The sequence below is a fragment of the Dendrobates tinctorius genome, unplaced genomic scaffold (assembly GCF_039654945.1).
Source record: "Dendrobates tinctorius isolate UK_male_01 unplaced genomic scaffold, ASM3965494v1 ptg000099l, whole genome shotgun sequence".
NCBI classification, from domain to species: domain Eukaryota; kingdom Metazoa; phylum Chordata; class Amphibia; order Anura; family Dendrobatidae; genus Dendrobates; species Dendrobates tinctorius.
Window position 1 is genome coordinate 7,943,129 of NW_027361767.1, and position 14,305 is coordinate 7,957,433.

The 14,305-nt window shown below is 46.3% G+C and overlaps 1 protein-coding gene across 1 annotated transcript in view; it reads left to right on the top strand.

Moving 5' to 3' along the window:
- Positions 1-14,305, top strand: part of LOC141099311 (beta-1,3-galactosyltransferase 2-like) — a 167,032-nt gene that overhangs the window by 115,885 nt on the left and 36,842 nt on the right. The window lies entirely within an intron of this gene.

The following is a 14,305-nucleotide window of genomic DNA, read 5'->3' on the forward strand; positions in this document are numbered from 1 at the left end:
GTAAGTATCACACATAGCGATATCGCTAGCAATATCGCTATAACGTCACAAAATCGGTGACGTTATAGCAATATCACTAGCGATATCGCTATGTGTAAAACCCCCTTTAGAGTTAGGGTGCAGTCAGACCGCCATATTACTTGTGCAAGGATCACATCGCAATCCTTGGACTACCTGTCCACTCTCCTGACCTGAACCTGACAGCATGTATTTCTATATATCTCATAGTCCTTTTTTTAGAAAGGCAAAGTCACTTCAATACTGAGCTCAACATATTCCCCAAGAAGGTATATCATGTGGGGAAAAAAGTGAAAATAAGAGAAAATATTGATTGTTAAAAAATGATTCTTTATTAAATATTATTAAAAAGAGAACTTAAAAAGACAGGGCAAAAGGCCTCCAAAAAAGGGGGATAGCCTGCGGCAAAACAGTATACAATGATGTAAAAAAATAATAATACACACACAATAATAACTCTGTAGATTTTTTGCATGCAAAAGTAATAATAATAATTCCTGCCAGAGTCAGTGCACCATAGTAGATGACAATGAACACATTGCTTGTTACCAGTAGGTTTTGCAAAAAAGGCAATATTGCACGTTGCCCATTGGGCTGTGGAAAAAGTAGATGTAAATTAGATGTAAATTTAAAGAGATATTGACATGCAAATAATCACTGCAGGGTTCAACATGCCTCAGTAGACAAAAGCCATTGTTTGTTACTACACTACTGTGTGTGTATATTATTATTTTTTTACATCATTGTATACTGTTTTGCCGCAGGCTATCCCCCTTTTTTGGAGGCCTTTTGCCCTGTCTTTTTAAGTTCTCTTTTTAATAATATTTAATAAAGAATCATTTTTTAACTATCAATATTTTCTCTTATTTTCACTTTTTTTTTTCCACATGATATACCTTCTTGTGGAATATGTTGAGCATGTATTTCTATGCAGCTCTCATGCTCAGGTCAGGAGAGCTGACGGCCAGTCTGAGCATTGCGATGCGATCCTAGCACGAGTAATAGGGCAGTCTGACTGCACTCTTAGAGATAGCAGCAGGAGGAAGTTGCAGACAATAAATCCAAATGTGAAGAGTGAAAATATCATTCAAGTTTTCATGGACACTAGATCACACAGGCTGCGGATAGGGAGGAAAGCATACATAGGGAATTTTCCAAAGGATGTTGTACATAAGTGTTGAGTGAACAAAGAGCACCAGGTGGGTCTGCAGGAGGTAAAAGCAGTAGGGGATTGAAGTTTTTCTGACACAGGAGAGCTATTGAATGTATTTGCATCCTGAACATACAGGTCTTACATCCAGTGTACTGTATATTAATGGGAGGGACTTGAATAAATGAGAAAAGTAATAAACTACTAGTAAGCTTCAACCGGCAAATCAATGGATCCAAGAATGGATGAAAAGGAATAATGACATCAGTCTGAAACAAAGTACAACTTTATCATATGTAAAGATCATGCTAACAACGTCAAAGATATTAAAGTCCAATGGCTTTTTCTTCTATGAATTAATGAGTCTTCACTAGTCTGTACTGCATTGTATCCAAGACTATTACCACTCAAAGCATGCACAGAAATTTGCTGCTCAGGAGCCGGGTCTCTGCTGCATGGCGGTGGTATACTGTATGTTGGGTAGTAGTGCATTAATGTAGCGTCTGCATGTTGTTACAGTACTGTATGTTTTATGGCCAAATGGGCTTTGTGTGATTTAGCGTATTGCAAAGCTGGAGAATAAAGTAGGCAGCCTAAAGTTTGGGCTTGATAACAGCTATTCCTGTACTTCAACCGGAAGCTCCTGTGTTCCAGGCTGAGCTTAAATACCCAGCACTAAAATACACACCGAGACCTTGCAATCTCTCCCACGGCCCCCACACAGCCGCATCTACCTACAATACAATGCAAGTGTCCATTCCTCATACCTCAATGTATTTGATTACATGATATCCTTTGATAATTTTGCTGGCTTGCCTGTTCTAATCAGATTTATGCCTATTATGCCTTTCATAAGGACCATAGTTGGTCGAAACGTTGGATCTTTTTTGCTCCCAGATCAAAATAAAATATTCACTTATTGCATTAAGGTCTTGGTTCTCCATTGTAAGTTCGTCTCCAAGGTTTTTTGCCTACATTAAGTCAGGTCTGCGGTCCTTTGCTTGAGCATGTACACTTCAGCATAGAGTTGAGCGACTTTGGTCGGATCGGGTTTCATGAAGCAAAATTTGTTTCAGATGAAACTGGTCCGACTAGGGCAAAAAAAGTCGGAGTTTCGTCCGAAACCCGACCCCAATGCAAGTCAATGGGGATTAAAAGTCGGCATTGAGTGGATGAATGTCATTGGGGTCGGTTTTCAGACGAAACTCTGACTTTTTTTGCCCTAGTCGGACCAGTTTCATCTGAAACAAATTTTGTTTCATGAAACCCCATCCGACCAAAGTTGCTCAACTCTAGTGCCAGTGTTTCCTTCAGAATTTGTTCAAGGCTAAGTCAACACCAAATAATCCTCTAGTGGGCCATGGCTGTCTGTCTGAACCTTGACTAAACATGGTCCAAAAAAGTGAAGTAGAAGCTAACCCCATGTAGAGATACAGTTAGGAAAATAAGTATTTGAGACTCAGATTTTGCAAGTTTTCCCACCTATAAAGAATGGAGAGGCAGAATCTAAAAATAAAAACCAGAAAATCACATTGTACAATTTTTAAATAATTTACTTACATTTTATTGCATGAAATAAGTATTTGTACACTGGCCAACCAGCAAGATTTCTGGCTCTCACAGTTAGTTTTTCTTTGAGAAGCCCTCCTACTCTGCGCTCATTGCCCGTATAAATTGCACCTCTTTGTACTCGTTACCTGTATAAAAGACAAGCAGCATGGTGAGAAGGCAGCAACTGGGGCAATTGTGAGAAAATGGAAGAAACACAAGATGACTGTCAATCATCTACGGTCTGGGGTTCCATACCAGATTTTGCCTTGAGGGGTAAGGATGATTCTGAGGAAGGTCAGGAATCAGCCCAGAACTACATGTGAGGATCTGTTCAATGACTTGAAGAGAACTGGGACCACAGTCTCAAACATTACCGTTAGTAACACACTAAAATAACTTTAAGGTCTATTTATTATTTAGTGATTCAAAAGGAATGTGACTAGTGATGAGTGAATTTATGTGGAAAACGATCGTCAAATGTAAATTCGGCACGAATATGGCACATTTGGATTCGTAATCGGAAACACGAGCAAAATTTTATAAAATCGTAAAAAATCGGTAACATTCGGTAAAAGTGCGGGAAAATATTTGCGTTGCCACAAAAGTATTTTCAGCACTTTAGCAACGATAATGGTGGTGTATCATGAGCGTTTGTCATGTGTTTGATGAGGGGAGCGGGTTTGCAGAGCGCAGAGGCGCTGCATTTTTTTTCCTAACTTTATGTGTGCACATTGTGGCTTGCCAATGTAGGCGCAGGAAACACCCACAATGTCTTGGCACAAAGGCTTGTGTCACTGGCTGATCAAATCACATGTGCCTCTCCATATAAATAGCAGAAATCTTGTTTTAGCTCCACTTTGACACTGGAAAAGCACAGAGAGGCTGCTCCTGATGTTGGGACTGTAGCAGCAAGATTTTAGCTAGTTAGCTAGGTGGTTGTATATCAGTCAGATAGTGTAGCTACAGACAAATCCAGCAGGGTACATGTCCTACAAGTGTGTTGTGCACTGCTTCTATTGTGCTCCATGCACGAGCATAGCATGCTAATTAATATTTTTTCACTAGCTAAATGTGAAAAAATCTGCTGAACCCCAGATTTTAGGCTGGTTTCACACTTGCGTTTTTTTGCACTGTGCTTTTGCTCAAAAAAACGCATGTGTCTTTTTCCCTATACTTAACATGGGTGCGCATAGACATGCATTTGTACGCGCGTGTATGCGCATGCGTTTTTTTGTAGTGTGCGCCTGGGCGCACAAAATGCATCCTGTTTAGTGTTGAGCGATACCATCTGATATCGTGAAATATCGGATCAGATTGGATCAGACCGATACCCAAAAAGTATCGGATATCGCCGATTCCGATACCGGAAACCAATGCAAGTCAATGGGACAGAAAAATTGGAATTAAAATAAACCCTTTCCTTCATTGTAGGTTAATTCTACATGAAGAAAAACAACTAATAATAATGTAGAATGTATTGGGGGAGGTGGAGGAGACATTAAAGGCATAGAGGTTTAGCCCAATCAAATGGAATAGTAGGAATAAAAAAATTTTTTAAAGACGTTCGGAGTCACAAAGATATTGACTATGTTACACTTTTTTATATTTTGTCAGATATGTATGTTTCACTACTTCCATGCTCTTCACCTTCTTTTTTACTTCTCCCACACTTTCTCCTTCATGATCCTCAGCAGCAGCAGCAGCAGCATCTTTTTCATCAACTTCTTCTTCACCTTATTCATCTTCTTCTTCTTCACCTTCTTCCTATTATTCTTTTTTTTACATTCTTCATATTCTTATTCAACTATTATTCTTCTTCATATTCTACTTCTTCATCTTCTTCCTATTCTTCTTCTTCATCATATTCTTATTTGGGACAGGCATTCCTGTAGTTGTTATCTATAAAAGTTTGAAGATTACACCTTCCGTTCTGCTTGTCACAAAAGATTTACAACAGGATTTGTCCGCGTTCAGTTTGACCTGCAGCAGCAGGCATTTTCCAGGGGCACCAAGAGGAGGAACGGACTAACCTCCATACACTGCTCAGTCTTCTTCTGCTTATAATTTAGATAATATCTTTTGCTCTGATTTTTAGTCTTATGCTTAATGTTCTTCTGCTTTTTGTTCTTCTGCTTCTTGGTCTTCTGCTTCTTGGTCTTCTGTCTCTTGTTGTTCTGTATCTTGGTGGTTGTCTTCATGTTCTTTGTCCTCTTGGTCATCTTCTTCAGGGTCATCTTTTTGGTCTTCTTCGGGGTGGTCTTCCGGGTCGTTGTGTTCAGGGTCATCATTTTCATGGTCGTCGTCTTCTTCGGGGTGGTCTTCAGGGTTGTCGTCATCGGGGTCGTCGTCAGGGAGATCCAGAGTGATAACCAAAAACCATTTCCAAAAGCTTGAACTTGGAAATGTAGCAGAAGGTACAAGAAGGCTGAGGAACTGCCGAGAACCAGCTGACGGTACTGGAACCCGGATGGGTAGCAGAAGGAACAAGAGCCAATGGCACTACCGAGGACCAGCTGATGGTACTGGAACCCAGTTACTAAGCAGGAGGTACCTGTGCTAGAAAGCACTACCAAGGACCAGCAGACGTTGCTGGAACTCGGATACCGAGAAAGAGGCACCTAAGCCAAAGGCACTGCTGAGAACCAGCTGACGGTGCTGGAACCTGGATGGGTAGCAGAAGCTGCAAGAGCCAATGGCACTACCGAAGTCCAGCTGACGGTGCTGGAACCTGGTTACTAAGCAGGAGGTACCTGTGCTAGAAAGCACTACCAAGGACCAGCAAACGTTGCTGGAACTCGGATACTGAGAAGGAGGCACCTAAGCCAAAGGCACTGCCGAGAACCAGCTGATGGTACTGGAACCCGGATGGGTAGCAGAAGGTACCAATGAAAAGTAAGGTTGCAAGGCCACGAGCTGGCCGCATTTAGCGAAACCCACAGTCCTATAGGGGGTGCTTGTCCTATTGGCACTACGGAACTAGCCTTTGTTGCTAGATCCCGCAGCCCACATAGGAAGCCCATAAACTGCAGGCAACATAGACTCGGCTAACCCGACCGCAACACGACAGGACAACATATTGGTGGCAAGTGACGTTGACACTACCCAGAAACAGCAGGCGTGCTGGAACCAGGCTGGGCAGGAGGGAGTAGCCCTGCCAAAGACACTGCCGAGAACCAGCTGACGGTGCTGGAACCCAGAGGGGCAGCAGAAGGAAGAAGAGCCAATGGCACTAACGAGGACCAGCTGACGGTGCTGGAACATGGTTACTAAGCAGGAGGTACCTGTGCTAGAAAGCACTACCAAGGACCAGTAGATGTTGCTGGAACTCGGATACCGAGAAGGAGGCGCCTCAGCCAAAGGCACTGCCGAGAACCAGCTGACGGTGCTGGAACCCGGAGGGGCAGCAGAAGGAACAAGAGCCAATGGCACTACTGAAGACCAGCTGACGGTGCTGGAACATAGTTACTAAGCAGGAGGTACCTGTGCTAGAAAGCACTACCAAGGACCAGCAGACATTGCTGGAACTCGGATACCGAGAAGGAGGCACCTAAGCCAAAGGCACTGCCGAGAACCAGCTGATGGTACTGGAACCCGGATGGGTAGCAGAAGGTACCCATGAAAAACAAAGTTGCAAGGCCGCGAGCCGGCCGCAGTTATCCAAACCCACAGTCCTACAGGGGGTGCTTGTCCTATTGGCACTACGGAACCAGCCTTTATTGCCAGATCCCGCAGCCCACATAGGAAGCACCTAAACTGCAGGCACCATAGAGTCGGCTAACCCGACAGCAACACGACAGGACAACGTATTGGTGGCAAAGTGACGTTGACACTACCCAGAAACAGCTGGCGTGCTGGAACCAGGCTGGGCAGGAGGGAGTACCCATGCCAAAGACACTGCCGAGAACCAGCTGACGGTGCTAGAACCCGGATGGGTAGCAGAAGCTACAAGAGCCAATGGAACTACCGAGGACCAGCTGACGGTGCTGGAACCTGAAGGGGCAGCAGAAGGAACAAGAGCCAATGGCACTACCGAGGACCAGCTGATGGTACTGGAACCTGGTTACTAAGCAGGAGGTACCTGTGCTAGAAAGCACTACCAAGGACCAGCAGACGTTGCTGGAACTCGGATACCGAGAAGGAGGCACCTAAGCCAAAGGCACTGCCGAGAACCAGCTGACGGTACTGGAACCTGGATGGGTAGCAGAAGGTACCCATGAAAAACAAAGTTGCAAGGCCGCGAGCCGGCCGCTGTTACCGAAACCCACAGTCCAACAGGGGGTGCTTGTCCTATTGGCACTACGGAACCAGCCTTTATTGCCAGATCCCGCAGCCCACATAGGAAGCACCTAAACTGCAGGCACCATAGAGTCGGCTAACCGGACCACAACACGACAGGACAACGTATTGGTGGCAAAGTGACGTTGACAATACCCGGAAACAGCTGGCATGCTGGAACCAGGCTGGGTAGGAGGGAGTACCCGTGCCAAAGACACTGCCGGGAACCAGCTGGCGGTGCTGGAACCCAGGGTAAATACTACAAACTCAATGGAGACAGAGGCCTAATTGGAGCAAGTTTAAAATCTGTAGTTGTGTGAGTGTGGACAGAGCAGGAGAAATTGCCGGACACACAGCTGGGGATCAGCTGACATTACTGAACCCCAATAACACTGGAGCATATGTTGACTGTGCAGACGGCACTTCTGAGCAGCAACTGGTGGTGTTGGAGCCCAGGGTTAATACTACAAACATAGTGGAGCCAGAGGCCTAATTGGATCAAGATTAATATCTGTTGTAGACTACAAACGATTTTAAACTTGCTCCAATTAGGCCTCTGGCTCCACTCTGTTTCTAGTATTTACCCTGGGCTCCAACACCGCCAGTTGCTGCTCAGAAGTGCCGTCTGCACAGTCAACAATTGCTCCTGTGTTATTGGGGTTCAGTAACGTCAGCTGATCCCCTGCTGTGTGTCCGGTAATTTCTCCTGCTCTGTCCACATTCTAGTGGGAAAGTAGACAGAGCAGGAGAAATTGCCGGACACACAGCAGGGGATCAGCTGACATTACTGAACCCCAGTAACACAGGAGCAAGTGTCGATTGTGCAGACGGCACTTCTGAGCAGCAACTGGCGGTGTTGGAGCCCAGGGTAAATACTAGGGACAGAGTGGAGCCAGAGGCCTAATTGGAGCAAGTTTAAAATCAGTAGAAGTGTGAATGTGGACAGAGCTGGAGACATTGCTGGACACACAGCAGGGGAGCAGCTGGCGTTACTGAATCCCACTAACACAGGAGCTAGTGTTTTTCTCTGTGCAGACGGCACTTCTGAGCAACAACTTGGCGGTGTTGGAGCCCAGGATCAATCATGGTGTAGGCTGAGGCCTACTTGGAGCAAGTTTAATATCTGATGTAGTTTGAATGTGGAGGGAGCAGGAGACATTGCCGGACACACAGCAGGGGAGCAGCTGGTGTTACTGAACCCCCCTAACACAGGAGCTAGTGTTTTTCTCTGTGCAGACGGCACTTCTGAGCAACAACTAGGAGTGTTGGAGCCCAGGATCAATCATGGTGTATGCTGAGGCCTACTTGGAGCAAGTGTTGTGAACTCATTTTCTGGTTTACCTTTGGCTTCTGGTGAGGGTGGTGGAGCTGGCTGTGTTGACAGAGGAGTCGTGAGTTTTCCATCCGGGCTCCCTCTAGTGGTGACAGTAGGTAATGAAGCTGATCTAAATTGCAGAGACCTGCCTCCTGAGGAGGAGGACTGTGAGTGGACATCAGGAGTCTCTGACTGGATTTAAGACAGCCCACTCCCTAATTTTGTGCTGGTGATTTTTCCTGCCCTGAGGTTCTGGTTTCCAGCTCTGTTCCTGCCTTCTCAAGCTAAGTGTGCTCTGCTATTTTTTCACTTGAGATTTGGTCTGGTTTACTCAGTTTTTGTGGTCAGCCAGCTCCTTGATCAGATTGGTCTCTTTTTGCTCTGTCTTCAGAATATACCAGAGTGCTGATATAGGGAATTGAAGTGTAGCGACTTCAGGGTTTTTGTTATCAGAAAGTGTTGGACATTTTTTGGCAGGGTTTTGTGCGTGATTGCAGACAGCATCTTTCCTTTCCTGTCCTTTCTAGTTAGTGTGGGCCCCATCGTTTGCTCAGCCTATTTTTCTATCTGTGTTTGTGGTTTCATCTTGTCTCACCAACAATACATGTTTGGGGGTTGTCTATTGCTTTGGAGTCTGCTCTGGGGAAGTTTACATTTCCCCTTTTAGGCTTATGTGGTTCTCCAGCTGTGACGAGGTGTCTAGGATCATCGTAGGTGCGCTCCACGGCTACTGCTAGTTGTGTGGATAGGATCAGGGGTCTGCAATCTGCTAAGTTACCAATCTCTCTGGTTTTCTGTGGCTTAGCTTGTTTTTGTTTTTCCTCCTCGGTGACTCATTCATAACAGAATCACCAGCCATACCACTGATTCTAGGGTACTCAAAAGCAGGGAAAAAAAATTGTAAAAAAAATTGGGAATTGTTGGCCATGAAGTGGGCATTCGAGGAGTGGAGACATTGGTTGGAGGGAGCCTGACATCAAGTTGTGGTCCTCACTGACCACATGAATTTGATTTACCTGGAGTCGGCCAAACGCTTGAATCCTAGACAGGCTAGGTGGGCCTTGTTTTTCATGTGTTTTGATTTTGTGGTCTCCTTTCTTCCGGGCACTACGAATGTTAAGGCAGACGCCCTTTCTAGGAGTTTCTTTGCTGATTCTCCTATTGTGACCAAACCTACTACCATCCTAGGTGAGGGAGTAGTTCTTTCTGCCATCTCGCCCGATTTGAGACGTGCCCTGGAAGAATTTCAGGAGGACAAACCTGAGCGTTGACCTATGGGAAAATTGTATGTTCCTGACCAGTGGAGGAAGAGACTGATGTCTGAAGTTCATTGCTCTGTGTTGGCTGGTCATCCAGGTATTTTTGGTACCAGAGATTTGGTGAGTCGGTCTTTTTGGTGGCCCGCCTTATCTCGTGATGTCAGGAATTTTGTGCAGTCCTGTGGGACTTGTTCCCGGTCTAAACCCTGTTCTCGGTCTAGTGGGTTGTTGATGCACTTGCCGGTGCCCAAGAGGCCATGGACCCATATCTCAATGGATTTTATTTCTGATATTCCTGTCTCTCAGAGACTGACTGCTATCTGGGTGATTTGTGATAGATGTTCTAAGATGGTCCATCTTGTACCACTCCCAAAGCTGCCATCTTCCTCAGAGTTGGTGCCCTTGTTTTTACAACAGGTGGTTCGGTTACATGGGATTCCTAAAAACATTGTGTCGGACAGAGGAGTCCAGTTTGTCTCCAGATTTTGGAAAGCTTTTTGTTCCAAGCTGGGAATTCAGTTATCCTTCTCCTCTGCGTTTCACCCACAGACCAATGGGCAGACTGAGAGAACAAACCAGACTTTGGAGTCCTATTTGGGATGTTTTATATCTGCTGATCAGGATGATTGGGTCTCATTTTTGCCCTTGGCCGAATTCGCCCTAAATAATAGAGCTAGTTCTGCCACATTGATGTCGCCCTTTTTCTGTAACTTTGGGTTTCATCCTCGATTTTCTTCAGGGCAAGTGGAATCTTCAGCCTGCCCAGGTGTTGACACTGTGGTAGAGAGAATGCAGCAGATTTGGGACCAAGTGGTGGATAAGTTGTCCCTCTCTCCAGAAAAGGCCCAGCGGTTTTCCAACCGGCATAGGACCATTGGTCCCCGGTTTAAAGTGGGTGATATGGTTTGGTTGTCATCAAAAAATATCTCTATGAAGGTCTCCAAAATTCAAGCCAAGATTTATTGGACCTTATAGGATTTTAGAGATTCTTAACCCGGTTTCTTTTCGATTGGCTCTTCCAGTCACGTTTAAGCTCCATAACGTGTTTCATAAGTCTCTGTTGAAGAGGTTTGTTGAGCCAGTGGTTCCTATGGCGGCACCTCCTGACCCTGTGTTGGTTGAAGCTAATGTGGAATATGAGGTAGAGAAAATACTGGATTCTCATCTGGCTGGATGGAGACTCCAGTATTTGGTCAAGTGGAAGGGTTATGGCCAGGAGGACAATTCTTGGGTTTCTGCCTCTGACATTCATGCCGATAGATTGGTTTGTGCTTTTCACCGGGCCCATCCTGATTGGCCTGGTGGCATGGATGAGGGTTCGGTGACCCCTCCTCAAGGGGGGGTACTGTTGTGAACTCATTTTCTGGTTTACCTCTGGCTTCTGGTGAGGGTGGTGGAGCAGGCTGTGTTGACAGAGGAGTTGTGAGTTCTCCATCCGGGCTCCCTCTAGTGGTGACAGTAGGTAATGAAGCTGATCTAAATTTCAGAGACCTGCCACCTGAGGAGGAGGACTGTGAGTGGACATCAGGAGTCTCTGACTGGATTTAAGACAGCCGACTCCCTAATTTTGTGCTGGTGATTTTTCCTGCCCTGAGGTTCTGGTTTCCAGTTCTGTTCCTGCCTTCTGAAGCTAAGTGTGCTCTGCTATTTCTTCACTTGAGATTTGGTCTGGTTTACTCAGTTTTTGTGGTCAGCCAGCCCCTGCTGGGGCTGTGCTGAATTTCCATTCTTATGTCTCTGTTTATTCCTGTTTGCTTTTTGTCCCTGATCAGATTGGTCTCTTTTTGCTCTGTCTTCAGAATATACCAGAGTGCTGATATAGGGAATTGAAGTCTAGCGACTTCAGAGTTTTTGTTATCAGAAAGTGTTGGACATTTTTTGGCAGGGTTTTGTGCGTGATTGCAGACAGCATCTTTCCTTTCCTGTCCTTTCTAGTTAGTGTGGGCCCCATCATTTGCTCAGCCTATTTTTCTATCTGTGCTAGTGGTTTCATCTTGTCTCACCAACAATACATGTTTGGGGGCTGTCTATTGCTTTGGGGTCTGCTCTGGGACAGTTTAGATTTCCCCTTTTCTTGCTTTAGGCTTATTTAGTTCTCCGGCTGTGACGAGGCATGTAGGATCATCGTAGGTATGCTCCACAGCTACTGCTAGTTGTGTGGATAGGATCAGGGGTCTGCAATCTGCTTAGTTACCAACCTCTCTGATTTTCTGTGACTTAGCTTGTTTTTGTTTTTCCTCCTCGGTGACTCATTCATAACAGCAAGTTTAATATCTGATGTAGTTTGAATGTGGAGGGAGCAGGAGACATTGCCGGACACACAGAACGGGAGCAGCTGGCGTTACTGAACCCCACTAACACAGGAGCTAGTGTTTTTTTCTGTGCAGACGGCACTTCTGAGCAACAACTGGTGGTGTTAGAGCCCAGGATCAATCATGGTGTAGGCTGAGGCCTACTTGGAGCAAGGATTGATTGATTGATTGATTGATTGGGTTTAATATCTGATGTAGTTTGAATGTGGAGGGAGCAGGAGACATTGCCGGACACACAGAACGGGAGCAGCTGGCGTTACTGAACCCCACTAACACAGGAGCTAGTGTTTTTCTTTGTGCAGACGGCACTTCTGAGCAACAACTGGCGTTGTTGGAGCCCAGGAACAATCAAGGAGTAGGCTGAAGCCTAATTGGAGCAAGTTTAATATCTGATGCGGGGTGAATGTGGAGGGAGCAGGAGATACTGCCGTACACACAGCAGGGGAGCAGCTGGCATTACTGAACCCCGCTAACACAGGAGCTAGTGTTTTTTTCTGTGCAGACGGCACGTCTGAGCAACAACCGGCAGTGTTGGAGCCTAGGATCAATCATGGTGTAGGCTGAGGCCTACTTGGAGCAAGTTTAATATCTGATGTAGTTTGAATGTGGAGGGAGCAGGAGACATTGCCGGACACACAGCAGGGGAGCAGCTGGCGTTACTGAACACCACTAACACAGGAGCTAGTGTTTTTCTCTGTGCAGACAGCACTTCTGAGCAACAACTGGCTGTGTTGGAGCCCAGGTTCAATCAGGGTTTAGGCTGATGCCTAATTGGAGCAAGTTTTATATCTGATGTAGTTTGAATGTGGAGGGAGCAGGAGATATTGCCGGACACACAGCAGGAGAGCAGCTGGCGTTATTGAACCCCACTAACACAGGAGCTAGTGTTTTTCTCTGTGCAGACGGCACTTCTGAGCAACAACTGGCGGTGTTGGAGCCCAGGGTCATTCTTGGAGTAGGCTAAGGCCGAATTGGAGCAAGTTTAATATCTGATGTTGGGATGAATGTGGAGGGAGCAGGAGATATTGCCGGACACACAGCAGGGGAGCAGCTGGCGCTACTGAACCCCACTAACACTGGATCATGTGTTTTTCTCTGTGCAGACGGCACTTCTGAGCAACAACTGGCGGTGTTGGAGCCCAGGGATTACAGTTCAGGTGGTAGAAACATGAACACAACAGGAGACCTGGATACTGTTGCCAACCAATTATTTATTCTGGAAGAGGACTGGCAAATTCCAGCTAGATCCAGGCCTTGTTCATTTTCAGAAAAGTAAGCCGGTCAACGTCATCGGAGGATAGTCGCGTGCGACGGTCTGTTAATACATCACCTGCGGCACTAAAGACGCATTCCGATAATACACTAGCAGCAGGGCAAGCCAGCACCTCCAATGCATACTGGCTAAGCTCTGGCCATGTATCCAGCTTAGAGACCCAAAACTTGAAGGGGGAAGAGCCATCTTGGAGTACACTGAGAGGGCAAGACATGTAGTCTGTCACCATCTGACAGAAACGTTGCCTCCTGTTGACTGGAGCCGTCTGCGATGGTGTAGACATTTGTGGCGGGCACACAAAACTTTGCCACATTTGGGCCATACTGGCCTTGCCTTGTGCTGAGGCGCTGCCTCTGCTACCTCTTTGTGCAGAGCTTTCTCCACTGCCACAGAGCTGCTTTGTAAATCACTAGCAGCACTGCTCTCAGGTGGAATGGAGAACATGATGGAATGCACCAGTGTGTCTTGGTACTCCCGCATTTTACACTCCCGGTTCAACGGTGTTATGAGGCTTTGTAAGTTATCCCGGTAGCGAGGATCTAGGAGTGTGTACACCCAATAATCAGCCGTGTTGAGAATGTGGGTGATGCGGCGGTCGTTTCTCAGGCACTGCAGCATGAAATCAACCATGTGCTGCAGGCTCCCAACTGCCCAAGAAACGCTGTCCCCTGCTTGAGGCGTCATCTCTGCCTGCTCTGCATCACTCCACCCTCGCTCTACATACTGACTACTAGAGCATTGTGTACCTCCCTCCTCTGTAAAGATGTCTTCCTCCTCCATTGACTCCTCCTCATCCTCCTCACAAAGTGTCCCCTGCCTGGGCCTTTGTGAGGAACTACATTGCGCAGACTGTCGAGAAGCAGATGGCATTTGTGACTCCTCATCCTCCACCTCTTCCAAAACCTCCTCCCTTAGTGCTTGCAGTGTTTTTTGAAGCAGGCAGATAAGGGGGACAGTCATGCTGACTAGTGCATCATCTGCACTCGCCATCCGTGTGGAATCATCGAAGGCACGCAAAACGTGGCAGATGTCTTTCATAGAGGCCCACTCAGTGGTGCTGAAGTGTGACCGGTGCACAGTGCGACTTGTTTGCGCCTGATGCAGCTGGTACTCCATTACTGCTGCCTGCTGCTCACACAACCGCTCCAACAT